General features: G+C 50.4%; 1 pseudogene; it reads right to left on the bottom strand.

Moving 5' to 3' along the window:
• Positions 1–1,331: 1,331 nt before the first annotated feature.
• Positions 1,332–2,662, bottom strand: LOC125150190 (elongation factor 1-alpha 1-like; annotated as a pseudogene).
• Between the last annotated feature and the right edge of the window lie 12,655 nt (positions 2,663–15,317).

Genomic DNA, 15,317 nt, shown 5'->3' with positions numbered 1-15,317 from the left:
CAGTCTCATCTTCGTCTCTCAACTCAGACCGCTGGACTCTATGTTTTCCCTCTCCCCGCACCATGACCTAGAAACTGTCAAAGGCAGTAAGCTGGAGTAGTCATGGGGCTCACCTCCTTTGTTTCCTGGCTCATAGAGATCAATCACTTTTCTTCATTGCTTGATGTTCAATGTCTTGAAAAAACCGTTTTTTTTCATACATGGTATTTATTTTTTGGTTATTTCATATGGGAGGGTAAATCTGGACTCTGTTACTCTATCTTGGCCAGAAGCAGAAGTCTTTTCATTGTTTAATTTCATAAGTTAATCTTCATAAAAAATAATTACCTTGATGGGGCACCTGGGTGGCCTAGTCGGTTAAGTGTCTGACTTCAGCTCAGGTCATGATCTCGTGACTCATGAATTCGAGCCCCATGTTGGGCTGTGTGCCGACAGCTCAGAGCCTGGAGCCTGCTTCAGATTCTGTGTCTCCCTCTCTCTCTCTCTGCCCCTCCCTTACTCACGCTCTGTCTCTCTCTTCTTCAAAAATAAATAAACATTAAGAAAATAATCACCTTGGGAGGTAAGGAGGGTGGGCTGGAAGGCTGGAGTTTAAAGGGGCTGGATCAGACTCAGAGATGAGTGTGGAGGCAAGAAGAGAGAGACCAGGAGATCTCCATTCAGGCACACTGGGAGTTGGCTCATGATTCCTAGTCGAGGAAGGTTTCTGCTTTTGCAGCCAGTGTCCCAGTCTTGTGGCTCAGGGTTGTTTGAGACTTGGAAGGAAGAGTTCTATGTAGGAGTTATGGCTGTCTCATCCCTGGGGCAAAGGACCTATTTCTGGCCCCTTTGGCATCTGAACAAAGCACTTTCCCAGGCATATCTTCCCCCAGGTATCGTTCTATCCCCCACCTGTGGTAGGTGGGAACATCTTAAGGCCTGGCAAACGGTGTGGCCACAGCCAGAAGCTACCAGAATGCTCCAGCTCTCACCTAAGGCTGCCAGCACAATCTTGATGGCTGGCAGTGATTCCTCATATAAAAATACAGTGGTTCTAGACCTATTTCTTTTTTTTTTTCCTCATCAAATTTTTGTTTTAATGGGCCTCAAAATTCTGTGACAGATCTTTGGTCAAGTTGTTTCCATTAAAAAGTACTGATTTTAAAAACTAATAACTTGAAACTGCCACACACACCACAAAAAAAAAAAATGGTCCACAAAACATTCTCCTTTCCTTCTGAAGGTTTTACAATGCATTTTTATCATCAACCGGTCTTGTACTATTGTACTTAAATGGCCACCTGGCGCAAATAGTTGTGACACCGTTCTTCCGCCACTGATCAAGGCAGGTATGGGCATAAGATTCATTTAGCTTTCTGAGCTTCCTGGGCAGACTTGGTGACCTTGCCAGCTCCAGCTGCCTTCTTGTCCACTGCTTTGATGCCACCCACAGCAACCTTCTGTCTCATGACACAAACAGCAAAACAGCCCAGAGGAGGATAGTCAGAGAAGCTCTCAACACACACACAGGCTTGCCAGGAACCATATCAACAATGGAAGCATCACCAGATTTCAAGAACGTGGAGCCATCTTCCAGCTTTTTTCCAGAACCATGATCAATCTTCTCCTTCAGCTCAGCGAACTTGCAGGCGATGTGAGCTGGGTGACAGTCCAGCACAGGTGTGTATCCAGCACCGGGATGGCCTGGATGGTCCAGGATAATCACCTGAGCCATGAAGCCAGCTGCTTCCATTGGCGGGTCATTTCTGCTGTCACCAGCCACATTGCCACGACCAACATCTTGAACAGATACGTTCTTGACATTGAAGCCCACATTGTCCCCAGGGAGAGCCTCACTCAAAACTTCATGGTAGATTCCAACAGACTTTACTTCAGTTGTAGCATTGACTGGAACAAACGTGACCACCATGCCTGGTGAACACCAGTCTCCACTCAGCCCACAGGGACAGTACCAATACCACCAATTTTGTAGACATCTGGAGGGGCAGACGCAAGGGCTTGTCAGTTGGATGAGTAGGTGGCAGAATGCAATCCAGAGCTTCAAGCAGTGTGGTTCCACTGTCATTGCCATCTGTACGGGTGACTTTCCATCCCTTGAACCGAGGCGTGTTAGCACTTGCTCCAGCATGTTGTCACCTTTCCAATCAGAAATTGGCACAAATGCCACTGTGTGGGGGTTGTAGCCAGTTTTCTTAATGTAGGTGCTGACTTCTTTAATGATTTCTTCGTATCTGTAGGGTGGCTCAGTGGGATCCATTTTGTTAACACCAACAATAAGTTGTTTTACTTGCCAAAAGGGCATGCTCATGGGTCTGCCCATTCTTGGGGGTGCCTGGTTCAAGTTTGCCAACATAACCAGCAACGATCATGACAGCACAGTCAGCCTGAGATGTGCCTGTAATCATATTTTTGATACAGTCTCTGTGTCCTGGGGCATCAATGCTGGTCACATAACACTTACTAGTCTCAAGTTGCCACAGGGAAATATCAATGGTGATAATCACGTTCAGATTCAGCTTTCAGTTTATCCAAGACCCAGGCATACTTGAAGGAGCCCTTTTCCATCTCAGCGGCCTCAGATCAGATGACCAGTAGTAGTAGACTTACCTGAGTCTACATATCCAATGACGACGATGTTGATATGAGTCTTTTCCTTTCCCATCCTGTTGTAGGTTTAGCGGTGGTTTTCACAACACCTGTGTTCTGGTGGCAAACTCATTGTGGAAAAAGTCTGGACCTATTTCCTAAAAAGTCTTTCTTTCTTCTTCAATTCCTTTGGAGCTCTTGTAAAAAAATCGGTTAACCCTATAAGAGTGGATTTATTTCTGGACTACTGTCTATTCCATTGATCAGTTTTTCCATCCTTTTGCCAATGCCATAATGAGTCTTGACATACTGTAAGTCTACCAATCTTTCCCTTCTTTCTCAAGATGGCTTTGGATACTCTAGCTATGTCACATTTCTATATACATTTTAGGATAAACTTGTCAATTTCTAAGAGCACTGCTGAGATTTTGATTGGGATTGTATTAAATCTATAGATCAATTTGGGAATCAACATCTTAGCAATGTTGTCTTTCAACCCAAGAACATGGTATTTATCTACATTTATGTAGGTCTTCCTCAATTTCTGTTAGCCATGTTTTGTAGTTTTCAGTGAACAGTTCCAGTACAACTTGGGTTAAGTTTTCCCCTAGTCATTGTACATTTTTGATGCTTCATAGACAGTATTGTGTTTTTTTAAGAATCATATTCTAATTATTCATTGATATTATACGGAAATATAATTGATTTCTATATGATGACCTTGTATCATGAAATCTTGCCTAATTCATTTACTATTTCTAGTAGATTTTTTTGGTAAATTCCTTAGACTTTGCTATTTACACAATGTGTCCTCTGAAAAATAAAGACATTTTTTTTCTTTCTTTCCAATCTCTATGTATTTGATTTCTATTTTATTACCTTATTGCACTGGCTATAACCTCAAGTACAATGTTAAATAGAAGGAATGAGAGCAGACATCCCTTTTCTCTTTTCAATCTAAGAAGCAAAGTATGCAATGTTTCACCATTGCATGTGATGCTAATTGCTGGTTTCTTATAGATATTCTTTATCAGATTGAGGAAGTTTCCTTCTGTTTCTAGAATTTGCTGAGAGGTTCCCCCATGTCCTCCAAATCATGGGATTTGGACAGGTGTTGAATTTTTCAAATGTTTTTTTTTTATATTTATTGATGTGATCATATATTTTTTCCTTCATTCTATTAATGTGGTAAATTATACTGATTTTTTAAATATTAAAGCAACCTTGCATTCCTGGTATTGACATGTGTGCACTTGTATACATATGCGCGTGCACACACACACACACACACACACACACACATTTTTCCTGCAACTGATTTGCTAATATTTGCTAAGGATTTTGTGTCTATATGCTTAAAGAATATTGGTCTGTAATTTTCTTTTCTTGTAATGTCCTTTGCTAGTTTTTTTATTAAGGTTATGATACCTTCTAGAATGGTTAGAAAGTTTTTCCTCCTCCTGTATTTTCTGAAAGACTTCGTGTAAGATTGGTATTATTTCTTCCTTAAATATTTGATGTAATTCCCTAGTGAAGCTATCTGAGCCTAGAGTTTTCTTTGTGGGGAAATCTCAAAGTGTTAGTAAGTATAGGGCTATTCATGTGTACTGTATGTGTGTGTGTGCACATGCACATGAAATATGGACTTTTTGTGCCTTTTGAGGAATTTGTCCATTTTATTTAAGTTGTCAAATATATTGGCATAAGGTTGTCCATAACATTCCTTTATTGCTGTTTTACTGTCTTCAGGACATGTAATTACATCCCCTCTTTCATCCATAATAACAGCAGCTTGTATTTTCTCTTTTTCTTTAATTGAGCTAGTTAGGTGTTTTGTCAGTGTTATTGATCTTCAGATAACCAACTTTTTATTTTCTTGATTTTCTCTATTGTTTATTTTCTACTTTATTGACTTCGGTTCTTGTCTTTATTATATCCTTCTTTCTATTTTGGTTTTAATTCGTTCTTTTTTAAATTCTTAAGGTGGAATTTGGATGATTGTATGTATTTATTTCTTCTGTTGGCATTTCAAGCTATAAATTTCCCTTTAAGGACAATTTCTGCTTCCTTCCATAGATTTTGATATGTTTTAGTGTTCACCACTTCAAAATATTTTCTGATTTCCTTTGTGATTTCTTCTTTGACCCATGGATTATTTAGAAGTGTGTTACTTTTAAAGATCTGGGGATTTTCTTATTAACTTCTTACGGATTTCTTAATCTCTAGTAATGGCTAGAGAACATACTCTTATTGCAATGCTTTTTAACGGAGTATGACTCATTTTGCTGAACTTCCATATGCATTTAAAAAACATGTGTTCATCAGTGTTGTGGTTTATAGATGTCATCTGTGTCAATTTGGCTTATGATGTGCAGATCTTCCATCTCCTTATTGATGGTTCCTCAGTTACTCCAAGAGGAAGGTTACATCTCTATATCTGTGATCTGTGGGTGTGTCTATTTCTTTAGTTCCTCAGTGTTTGCTTCTCTGCATTTTGAACATCTGGTTGTTTGGGGCATTCATGTTCAGAATGGCTGTATCTTCCTGAAGAATCTACTTTTATCGTTATGAATCAATTCTCTTTCTCTACAGACATGTCAAAATCCTTTCTACTTTCCCATGTATTTGTCATTGTTGGCACTCCTCACTACTTCATGTAAGTAGGCTTGCATCTGCTATTATAGCTGTTGAGTCCAAAGAGCTTCCTTTAACATTTATGGTAGTTTAAATCTGCTGTAGATGAATTATCTCAGCTTTTGTTTGCATGGAATGTCTTTATTTTCCCTTTATTTTTAAGGGGTGATTTTGCTGGCTATAGAATTCTAGATTGAATTTTTTTGCCGCATTTCAAAGATGTCACTTTATTGTCTTGTTTCTGATGATAACTCAGTGGGAAATTTTACTTTGAAGCAACTGCTACACCCAATGTGGACCTCAAACTCACAACCCTGAGATCAAGGGCCACATGCTCAGCAACTGAATCAGTCTTTAACTTTGCTTTTTAACCATTTAAATATGAGGAGTCCTAGTGTGGGTTCCTCTTTTTTTTTCCCCCTGTTTATCCTGCTCAAGTTCCATTGTGCCTCTTGCATCTTTGGGTCTATGGTTTTCATCCAATTTTGAAACTTTTCTGCCACTATTTCTTTAAGTATTTTCCCACCCCAATCTCTCTCTCTTCTTTTGGGACTTCAATTTTACACACGTTAGACTAATTGATATTTTCTGCACAATTCTGAGACTCTGATTATTTTCTGACATCTTGTTCTCTGTGTGCTTCAACTGGATAGTTCTATCACCTTGTCTTCAAGTTTACTGACCTTTCTCCTGCAGAATCCAATTGCTAATAAATTTCACCTTGCAAGTATTTTATCAGCTCTAGAATTTTCACTTGATTCTTCTCTATAGTTTCATGTTCCCTGATGAAATTCCACTTTTTTTCATGCTTCTACTTTAAATTTTTTAATGTTTATTTATTTTTGAGAGAGAGAGCAAGAGAGCACATGCACTTGCATGCACACATGCACACAAGTGGGGGAGGGGCAGAGAGAGAGGGAGACACAGAATCCAAAGCAGGATCCATGCTCTGAGCTGTCAGCACAGAGCCTGATGCGGGGCTTGAACTCACTAACTGTGAGATCATGACCTGAGCCGAAAGTTGGATGCTTAACCAACTGAGCCATCCAGGCACCCATTCACTCTTCTACTTTAAGTTCTTGACTGTAGTATAATAGATAATACAGTACCGCAATCATTTAAAGTCCTTGTCTGTTAATCAAACATATGTTTTATTTCTATGTCTGTTTACTCTTTCTTCCTTTCTTTCTTTCTTTCTTTCTTTCTTTCTTTCTTTCTTTCTTTCTTTCGCTCCTGGTTGTAGGTTCCCTTTTCCTGCTTTTTGTATGTCTAGTAATTTTTTATTGTGTTTCAAGCATTGTGGATGCTATGCTGTTGAGAACCTGGATGTTCTCTTTCTTAGAGAGTGTTCACTGGTTTTCTGATAGGCCATTAGTTTATCAGCAGATGAACTTGATTCCATTGAGGTTTGCTGGTAGGCATTTTAGGGAGGGCCTAGAGTAGCCCCTCATAACCGTGAGGCAGAACACCATGTCATTGAGCCCTCCTGGATCCCCCCTTCAGCTCTCAACTACCCACCAGCCGTTCTCTGCTAACCCCAGCGGAGCACAGCCCTGTGCATTTCTAGCCAGTATATTCTGCCGAGATGCTGAGGTGCTCTGGGAAAAATTCTGGTACATCCCTGCACAGTCTTCTCCTTCCCACTCCTTGTCTTGCAGTTCTCTCCACCTCAGCAGTCCCGAGCACCACTGTGTCCCCCCTTCCCAGGACGCTGTCTGTGTATGTTCCATATCCCTGTGCCACAGCTGGGTGAGTGCGTCAGACAGAAAGCCAGGTTGTGGAGCTCACCTTGTGTGCCCTCCTTCTCTTGAGAATTACAGTTCTCCTTTGTGTGAGGCCTAGTGTTCGGAACAGCTGCCTCATATATACTTTATCTAGTTTTATAGTTGCTTGTGGGGGAGGGGTAAATCTTCCACTCGGGACTTCATCATGACCGGAGCTGGAAATTGAGACCTTCTCTTTATTGTTCATCTTGTACATGTGACCTCTTTTTTTTCACCTTGTGCATGTATTATCTTTATATCAAATATTTAATGATGGCATAAAAAATCTTGGTGCAGGCAGCACTCGGCTCGCCTGCTGGCTTGTGCTTTGGCTTACAGACTGCTTGCCTATCAGCAATTACACAGGTTGCCTTGAATCCTCCTTTTCATTGGGAGTTTGGAATGAGCTAGCCTTTAGTGCCAGTGTTGGTTCAGCCACTTACTAGCTCTGTGGCCTTTGGAAAGCCGCCTACTCTCTCTAATCTCCAGTTTCTTCTGGGAAAAATATAGAGGATAATCCCTCCCTCATCAGGTAGCTTTGAAAAGCAGAATAAATCATTCCTCTCAAATGCCTACCACAGTGCAGGCTACAGTACAGGTGTCCAGAGAGTTTTTTCCTTTCCTTTCTTCTTCCTCACCCAGGACTTGAGCAAGGGAGAGCCCAGTCCAAGCCTGGAGCTTGACCTTTCTCTCTTTACAATCTTCACCTTGAGAGAGTGGGTGCAGGAGACCATCCAGGCCCTGCAGGCACACCCCTGGGTGGAAGGATGGTGGGTGGGTGGGTTACGGACAGATGCATGCATAGATGGGGGAATTAATGAATGTGCAGCCCGGTGGCCTCTGTAGGGTCTGAGCTCTTGGAGGCAGGGCCACACCTCCTTTGTCCTGTGCAGCAGGAGCCTTGGTACGAGGAATGGGCTTCCATTTCCCTGTTTCACCATCTCATCTGGGAGCTGAGGACACCGGTTTCATCTACCAGATTTCATTCTGTGCCCCCACAGGGTCTGCAGTAGGCCCTTCAGTGACTCTCTAGAATAGAATCCCAGCTCCTTACCCTGCCCACAGGCCAAGGACCTCACCACCCCACTGGAGCCCACATGCCCATACCCAGAGACATGGACATCCTTGCTGTCCCCAGGTATGCTTAGCCCAACTCGGCCTCATGACAGCTGAGCAGACGGGCTTGGTTAACCCAGTCCTTTCAGGTGGTGGACAGTCCTGCAAGCAGAATAAGACGGGGTTATAGGGCAGAGGGGTCAGGCAGAAGGGGCTTCCAGCAACATCAGCCCCAGGCTAGGCCCCTCCTTCTCTCCAGGGCAGAGGCCTTTGCTGTAGGACCCAGCTGAGGACGCACTGCGGGAGGTGCCCAGGGTCCCAGGAGGAGTGGGGAGTCACAGGGGCAGGAGGGTGCTGGCCAGCCACGTGGTAAAGGGGCAGGACGTTATAACCCATTTGTTCATTGATTATGCTTTTCCTAAGCACCTACTACGTATCAGACACTGTCCTGGGCACCGAGGGTAAAGTAGTGAACAAATAAGACAGCTGCTGCCTTCAGGAGTTTTCACTTTTGTCAGGGAGGCAGACAACAGACAGAGGAACCCATGAGTACATAATGTAAAGGGAGGGCAGGGCAGGGCTGGGAGGAAGACAAAATAGGGCAGTGGTCAGGGCCCTCCAAGTGGAGAAGGAGCCAGCCCTGCAGTCACTGGGTCAGGGGTGTCCTGGGCAGAGGAAACAGCAGTGCAAAGACGGTGAGGCAGGAACAAGCACTCGCAAGAGGTGGCTGGAGCCTGGGAATGAGGGGAAGGGCAGGGTTTGACGTGCCCAGGGTTTAAGAGCATAAAGTAAGTGGCCAAAGTTGGAAAACTGGGGTATTTCAGGTCAAAAGTCAGATTCCCATCGTCTCCTAGAATTGGACGTTGCTGGTGTCCTCAGGCCCATTGGCTGGAGATGAGAAGCCCTGCCCCTCCCCCAGGACTGGGCACCGGCCTCCCTCCTCCCCCAGCTGGGCCTCATTGCTGTCCTCATTGGTCCTGGTCGTGGGTAGCGGGTGGGCTCTGCCCACACAGGCCCTGAACCCAGGCCCCTGCCCCTCGAGGCACCTGTGCCGCCCCCTCCCCCGCCCTCACTGCTCCTGCACCCGACCCACCCAGCAGGCTCCAGCCTGTCCTCTGCTTCTGCTTTCCCGCTGCTGCTTCTCCTCCGCCTCCTGAGCCCAGCTCAGCTCAGCTCTGGCCTGCAGGCCCGAAGGCCTGCAGGCTCCTCATCCCTGGAGGCATCCTGGACAGGCTGTGCCCTGCCCTGTGGCTTGCCCCCTCCCCACCCTGGGGAAAGACCGGCCTTCCTCTCTTGGGAGGGGCATGAGCTCCTGGGCCCCTCACATCCCCCCCCCCCCACTCTCCTGTCACTTGCCTTATCATCTGGTGCCCTTAGCGACTTAGCTGCCCTGTGCTGGGAGGGAGGGGCCAGCGACCTGCAAGGGGGCGTGGCTTGGCAGGCCTCAGGGAGGAGCCCCCTCCTTCTGAGCCATTTGGGGCCTTGAAGGTTTGGACGAGGAGGGCCAAGGTCTGGCTGAGGTGGAGAATGGAGCATGGGGACAGATGTGGTGGAGGCGGGGAGAAGGTTCCCTGTTCCCGTTGGGGTCAATGGAGACAGCAGAGGGAGAGGGGCGTCTTGGCCAAGTCCCCCTCTTGTTGCCTGTGAACCCTTCATCCTGTCCTCCTCTGAAGGGCACGGCCGAAACCATCCCGTCCACCTTGCTCCGCGCCCTCAGACACACACGCGTGCCAGGGAGTGTAGGCCCGGGCTCCCAGCCCCCAGCTGCATGCCAGACCCGGGACCACGTGACATGGGCACTCACCTGCATCACACACCCAAGTGACTTCCTCAAACAGCCTGCTTCCCCAGCGGACCATGAGAGAGTCATTAAGACAGAGCAGGACTTTATAAACGTGGCTTAAGTACGCAAGAAAATCTCTGTAATTTCCCGCCGGGCAATGGGGATGTTGTCTGATTCCTACAGGCCATAATTTTTGGGAGAGAAACGTTTTTTCCCCCACAAATGATGGGAAGTTGGTGGTTACGGTTACGGCTGGCTGTTGACGTTGGGAAGCTGTTCTGATGCCCAGAATCCCACCTACCTCAGCTAAATGGTATCTTTATGAAATTAGCAGAACGCGGCTGCACCGAGGGGAGGCAAAAAAGAAAAAAAATGAGCCTTCAAATTTTAAGTATAATTGGAAAACTGACCTTTGGAAAATATTTTCCCACCCCAGCCCCACACTGGGGAAGAATGGGCGCTTTATGCTGAGGGTGAGTGGCGTCCTTGAAGAATTAGCGGGTCTCTCTGGAGGTGGAAGCCGAGTGGAGTGGTGTGAGGGGTTGTGGGGTCCCTGGGGGCATCTTTGGGTTACAGGGCTGGGGGTCGCTGACCCCCAGAGGGCTGGGGACTCCGAGGCTGCCCTGGGCTGGGTGCATCAGAGAGCGGCCGAAGACGGGCCCTGCCCAGCGGAAAGCACCCGGTGGGGAGCGGGAAGCCTGCTGGGTGCTGGCCTCCCGCACCGCTGTCCCCCCAGCCCTGATATGTCAGAGAGGAGGCGTCAGGGACGGCGCAGTTGGGCTCCAGACGGATGGAGCCAGGGTGACGTTGAATGTGCAGGTGGAGAAGACAGGAAGGGGTCAGCCGGGCTTCCAGGGAGGACGTGCTCCAAGAAGCTGGGGTCACGGGTACAAAGAGGCCTGATACCATCCGGCATTGTGGCAAATGTCCTTTCAAGCCTTGAGTGCACAGTTGCATCACCTCTGAGCCTTGGCCTCATCATCTCTAAAATGGGCGATAAGAGGCGAGGAGCAAATGACAAGGGGCCGACCTGGAGAGAGCTGCAACGTCCCTCCTGCTGTTCGGGGCGTGAAGCCTGCCTGTCCGGCTCGTGGCTCTACCCGCCTGCACCACGGCTCTGTCTCTGAGTGGACGCTCGCCACACTGATGAGCACCCCGAGGTCCTGCGGGCTGGCACGGACCCACCAGGACTCCTGCCTCCCGGTGACCTCTGGACCTCTGCTCCTGGGCTGCAGACTCAGGCCCCTGGCCAGCCTGAGGGCCCTTTTGCTCTTTCCATGGTCAGCCCAGAGGCCGTGCAAAGTGTAAGAGCGTGACCCCTGGGCTGTCCTGGGGCCTCTGCAGGGAGGAGCCGCCAGCCCTCCTGGGGGACGGACCAGACCCCTCCTCAGATCTGGCCTGGGTGCTGCTTTGTTTCCAGATCCGGCTGTGACAAGGCACTTGTTTGAGGCTTCCCTCACCGGCACGCACACCCGAGTGGTTGTGTGCCTCAGTGGGCCCCCGGTGCCTGGTCTGAGCCCCTCCCCGGGGGCAGGGTTCACGGGCCTTGCTGCCCACACTGCTCCAGGCGCCCTTCTGAGTGTGCTCCCTGTAGAACCCACTGTGACTTCTCACAGCTCGAGGAGGGGGAGATACAGCTAGGCCCGTTTCCCCGTGAGGCCCCACCACCCGGATGGTGCCGAGAGGGCGAGGGGCAGAGCTGGGTTGGCCCAGGGCCTGGCTGCTGTCTGTGTCTTCAAGGCAGTCCAGCTCTTGGTGCCTCCTGGGGGCTGCCGTGCCTGGCTTACTGCAAGGCGGGAGATGTGCTGTGATGGGGGACACAGTGGCAGCTACTAAGTGACTTAAACCGGTTGGTCTGCAAGAAGCCTGGGGACAGGTGGTGGGAAGCAGCCGGCAGGGCCACCCCCGGCCCCAAGAGCAGGTTCCGGCCTCCTTCCTCTCCCTCTACGGGGGTGTCTGCCCCCGTCACCTCTCTCCCTGCAGCTGCACTGGCCAGTCCCTCCAGATTCTCGGGTACCGTGGTAATGAGCTGGTCTGTGCTGCCTCCTTGGCGGGAACTGTTCTAAGCACTTGGCACCCTTTCCATTCCCTCCTCATGACCCCACGCACGTGCCATCGTTACCCTGCTTACTGATGGGGGGACCGAGGCACCCCCAGTCACGCCCCCAGCACCCCCCCCAAGAGCCCTGGCCTGGGAAGCCGAGCAAACACACAGTGCAGGTTTCTCACTCTTTCCTCCTTGGAAGGCGAGGGCTAATTACCCTTCACGCTTTCTCCTCTGTAATTGTCTCAAGACAGGAGTTTAGTGGCCAAATGTGAGTAGAAACAGCCTCAGGGAGAAAAGCCAAAAGCACATGCTCTGGGAGCTAAACTAAGGACTTTAGGGGCACGGCCGGGAGCCCATCCCACAGAGGGGGAAACCGAGGCCCGCGGACAGGGGACCAGGCCCCGCTCAGCTGCAGGGGCCGCGCGGGGCAGCTGGTTGGGCAGCGCAGCGATCCATGTCGCACACGGCAGGTCGCTCGCGAAGGCCCCCAAAGACAACGCACGTTTCCTTGAAGCTAATTGCTTTAGTTTGAGGTAATATTGGTCACAGAAACACCAGCAGTAACCTTTGGTCTTGGCAAATTCTCCCCTCAATCACGGAACGTAAACAGCGATAAACGAGGGCTTTTTAAGGCTTTCTTCATAATGCGTAGCACATGCATTTGTTACTCAATCTGCCTGCGCTCAGCCCGAAACCTGAGCGCCAACAGGAGGGGAGCCGCAGCCCAGCGGGGTCAGGGCTCCCGGGAGACAGCCCAGCCCAGCCTGCCTCCTGCCTCCCCCCTCCCCGCCCCCATCCTCCTCCCCGCCCCCATCCTCCTCCCTGCTCTCCACCCCCTGCCTCCCCTCCTCCTCCCTCCTCCTGCTCCCTCCTCCCTCCTCTTCCCTCCTCCTGCTTCCTCCTCCCTCTTCCTCCCTCCTCCTCCCACTCTCTCTTCCCCTCCTCCTCCTTCCCTCCTCTCCCTTCCCCCTCCTCTCTCTCCCTCCTCCCCCCTCCTCCCCCCTCCTCCCCTGGTCCCCTCTTCCTCCCTCCTCCCCTCATCCTCCCTCCTCCTCCTCTCCTCCTCTCCCTTCTCCCTCCTCTCTCTCCCTTTCTCCTCCTCCCTCTCCTTTCCCCCTCCTCCCCTTCTCCCTCCTCTCCTCCTCCTCTTCTTTCCTTCTCCCTCCTCCTCCCTCCCCTCCTCCCCTCCTCCCCCCACTCCTCTCCATTCCTTCTCCTAGGGGGAGAGCAGAAGTTTCTCTAGTTGGTCTCTCTCTCTTTTACTCTGTCTCCCTGTGTCTCACCTCCCTCTCTTCTCCCTCTGGCCTCCACCTCTCTCAGTCCCTGAAATACCGCAGGACATTAAAAGTGCACACTGCCCTCAATCCTGCCCTGCCCTCAGGGCCACCAGCCTTGGGGCATCTTCTGCCCTTTCTCCACCTGCTCAATTTGCTGGAGCTCCAGACACCGGACTTCAGCCCCTTCCCTCCCCTCCCCTCCATCCCTCCCCCTCATGGGGCACGCAGTCTTCTTATTTCTCGGTCACTCTCTCCCGGCCTTGGGCGTGGTCTGTGGAGCACGTGAGCCTGCTCCTTCCTGCAGACTCCCTAACTTCAGCAGTAAAGGAGCTGATAGGGGCGGGTGGGGAGCTCCTGGGGGAGTCCCCAGAGGGGGAGGGGAGGTGTCGCAGACCTGGTGGCCAGGCTGAGGTGCCGGCCTGAGTTCCATCTAGGAGCTCAGGGGGGGCTGGGGATCTGTGCCCTTCCCATGGCCCCGGGCCCCCCGGGTGCGCTGCACACCATTTGCTGGGCTTGGGGGTTGCCCAGGCAGGGGCTGCTCCAGGAAGGGAGCCAGAAGGGCTCATGCTGCTCAAATGTCAAGCAAATTGAAAATTGAGGCAATTTAGGTAAAAGGCAGCTCTCCAGCAGCACTCACTCTAGTGAGCTGGAGAGAGATCTGAAAGTGATTTCTTGAGGGGCCTAGGTCCAGGCCCGTCCCCCCTCGTCCCTCATCCCCGGAGGACAGCAGAGTCTGGGGCCGCCTCTCCTCAGGGCTCCTGGGCACCTGACCTGGCCTAGAAAGTGCTCTTGTTCCTGGGGAAGTTCCTGCAGACGCCCCTCCTTTCCAGAGGCCGCTTGGCCAGGGGGCATCTCCCCACCCTACCTCTCACCTCTGACCCAGAGTCCCCGAAGCACCCTCCTCCTCTGCATCAGAGGTATTACATGGTTCCCCAATTCCCCCAAACAAAGCTGAGACCACCCCTCGTTCCTTCAGGGAACCCTGCCCAGCACCTGCTGCCTGTGTCCCCCGGACAGGATCCTCTGAGGACAGGCCCTCGGCCCTGAGCCTCCGTCCCCGGGGAACCTCGTCTTCCTCATCTGTCAGAGGGTCATAAACTCCCCCAGACTTGTTGGGGGACTCAGCGAGATGAAGCAGACAGTGCTGGGCCCTCACACAGCAGGTGTGGGACAGGGAAGACAATGGTGAAGGGGTGTGGGTGGCCCTGCCTGTGTGTGTATTGTGTGCCTGTGTCCTTACACGTGTGTGCACATGTGTGTGTCCGTGAGTGCATGTGTGTTTGTGTGTGTGCTTACATTATGTGTGCATGTATGGTTGCGCATACTGTGTGCCTATGAATGTGTCTACAAGCGTGTGTGCACATGTGTTATGCGTGGGTGCGTGTGTGCTTCTGTTGTGTGTGCACGTGTTTGTGTGTGCAATGTGCATATGCGAGTACTTGTGTATGTGCGTCTTCATCGCTCGCTTTATCACACCAGCCCTGTGGGTTTTGGGCTCCAGAGCCCACGTTGTCTCAGATGTTTCCCCAGGAGCCTGGCTGCCATGAGCTCAAAGCCAAAGGACATGCAGTCTTTACTGGGGCTCCAGTCTGAGCTGGCTGAGACACCGAGAGCCTCTGCTACTTTTAAGAATGTTCCCATTTCACACAGGTCCTGGGGCAGCGGAGGGTGTTGAGGACAGCCTGTGAGAGCAGAGAAGCGGGGGGGGGGGGGGGGGGGGGATGGGGGGGTGCACTCAGTGGGAGGCGGCTTGGCCCAGCAGCAGTGGGAGGCACGGCCGGCCGAGCCTTACAGAAGCAGGCTGAGTGGAGTAATAATAACCCAAAGTGAACACTCTCGTGCATAAAACAGTGTTCCAAGAACGAACCCCAGGCACATCAGAGCCAGCCTCTGCGATGGGGCAGCCACGCACAGGGGTCAGGTTAACTTGCCCCGGTAAAATGACCATTCTACGCACAAATAAGCACAGTTTCTGCACGAAAGACACAAACCCGTGAACTCTGTTGAAGTGAGGCGTGAGGGCTTTCCCACCAGGCAGCGTGAAGCAGGGGATGTGATCTGCACAGTGGGGCCCCGCTCCTGCTGCTTCCCTATCTCCCAGTCCTCCCAGGAGTCCTGGCTCCAGGGAGCAGCGCCTCGGAACCGGCGCAGGCCTCTGGGACCTGAGAAGT

The sequence above is a fragment of the Prionailurus viverrinus genome, chromosome D4 (assembly GCF_022837055.1).
Source record: "Prionailurus viverrinus isolate Anna chromosome D4, UM_Priviv_1.0, whole genome shotgun sequence".
Classification (NCBI taxonomy): domain Eukaryota; kingdom Metazoa; phylum Chordata; class Mammalia; order Carnivora; family Felidae; genus Prionailurus; species Prionailurus viverrinus.
Note: the sequence above shows the minus strand (reverse complement) of the source record. Positions and strands in the feature narration are given on the sequence as shown.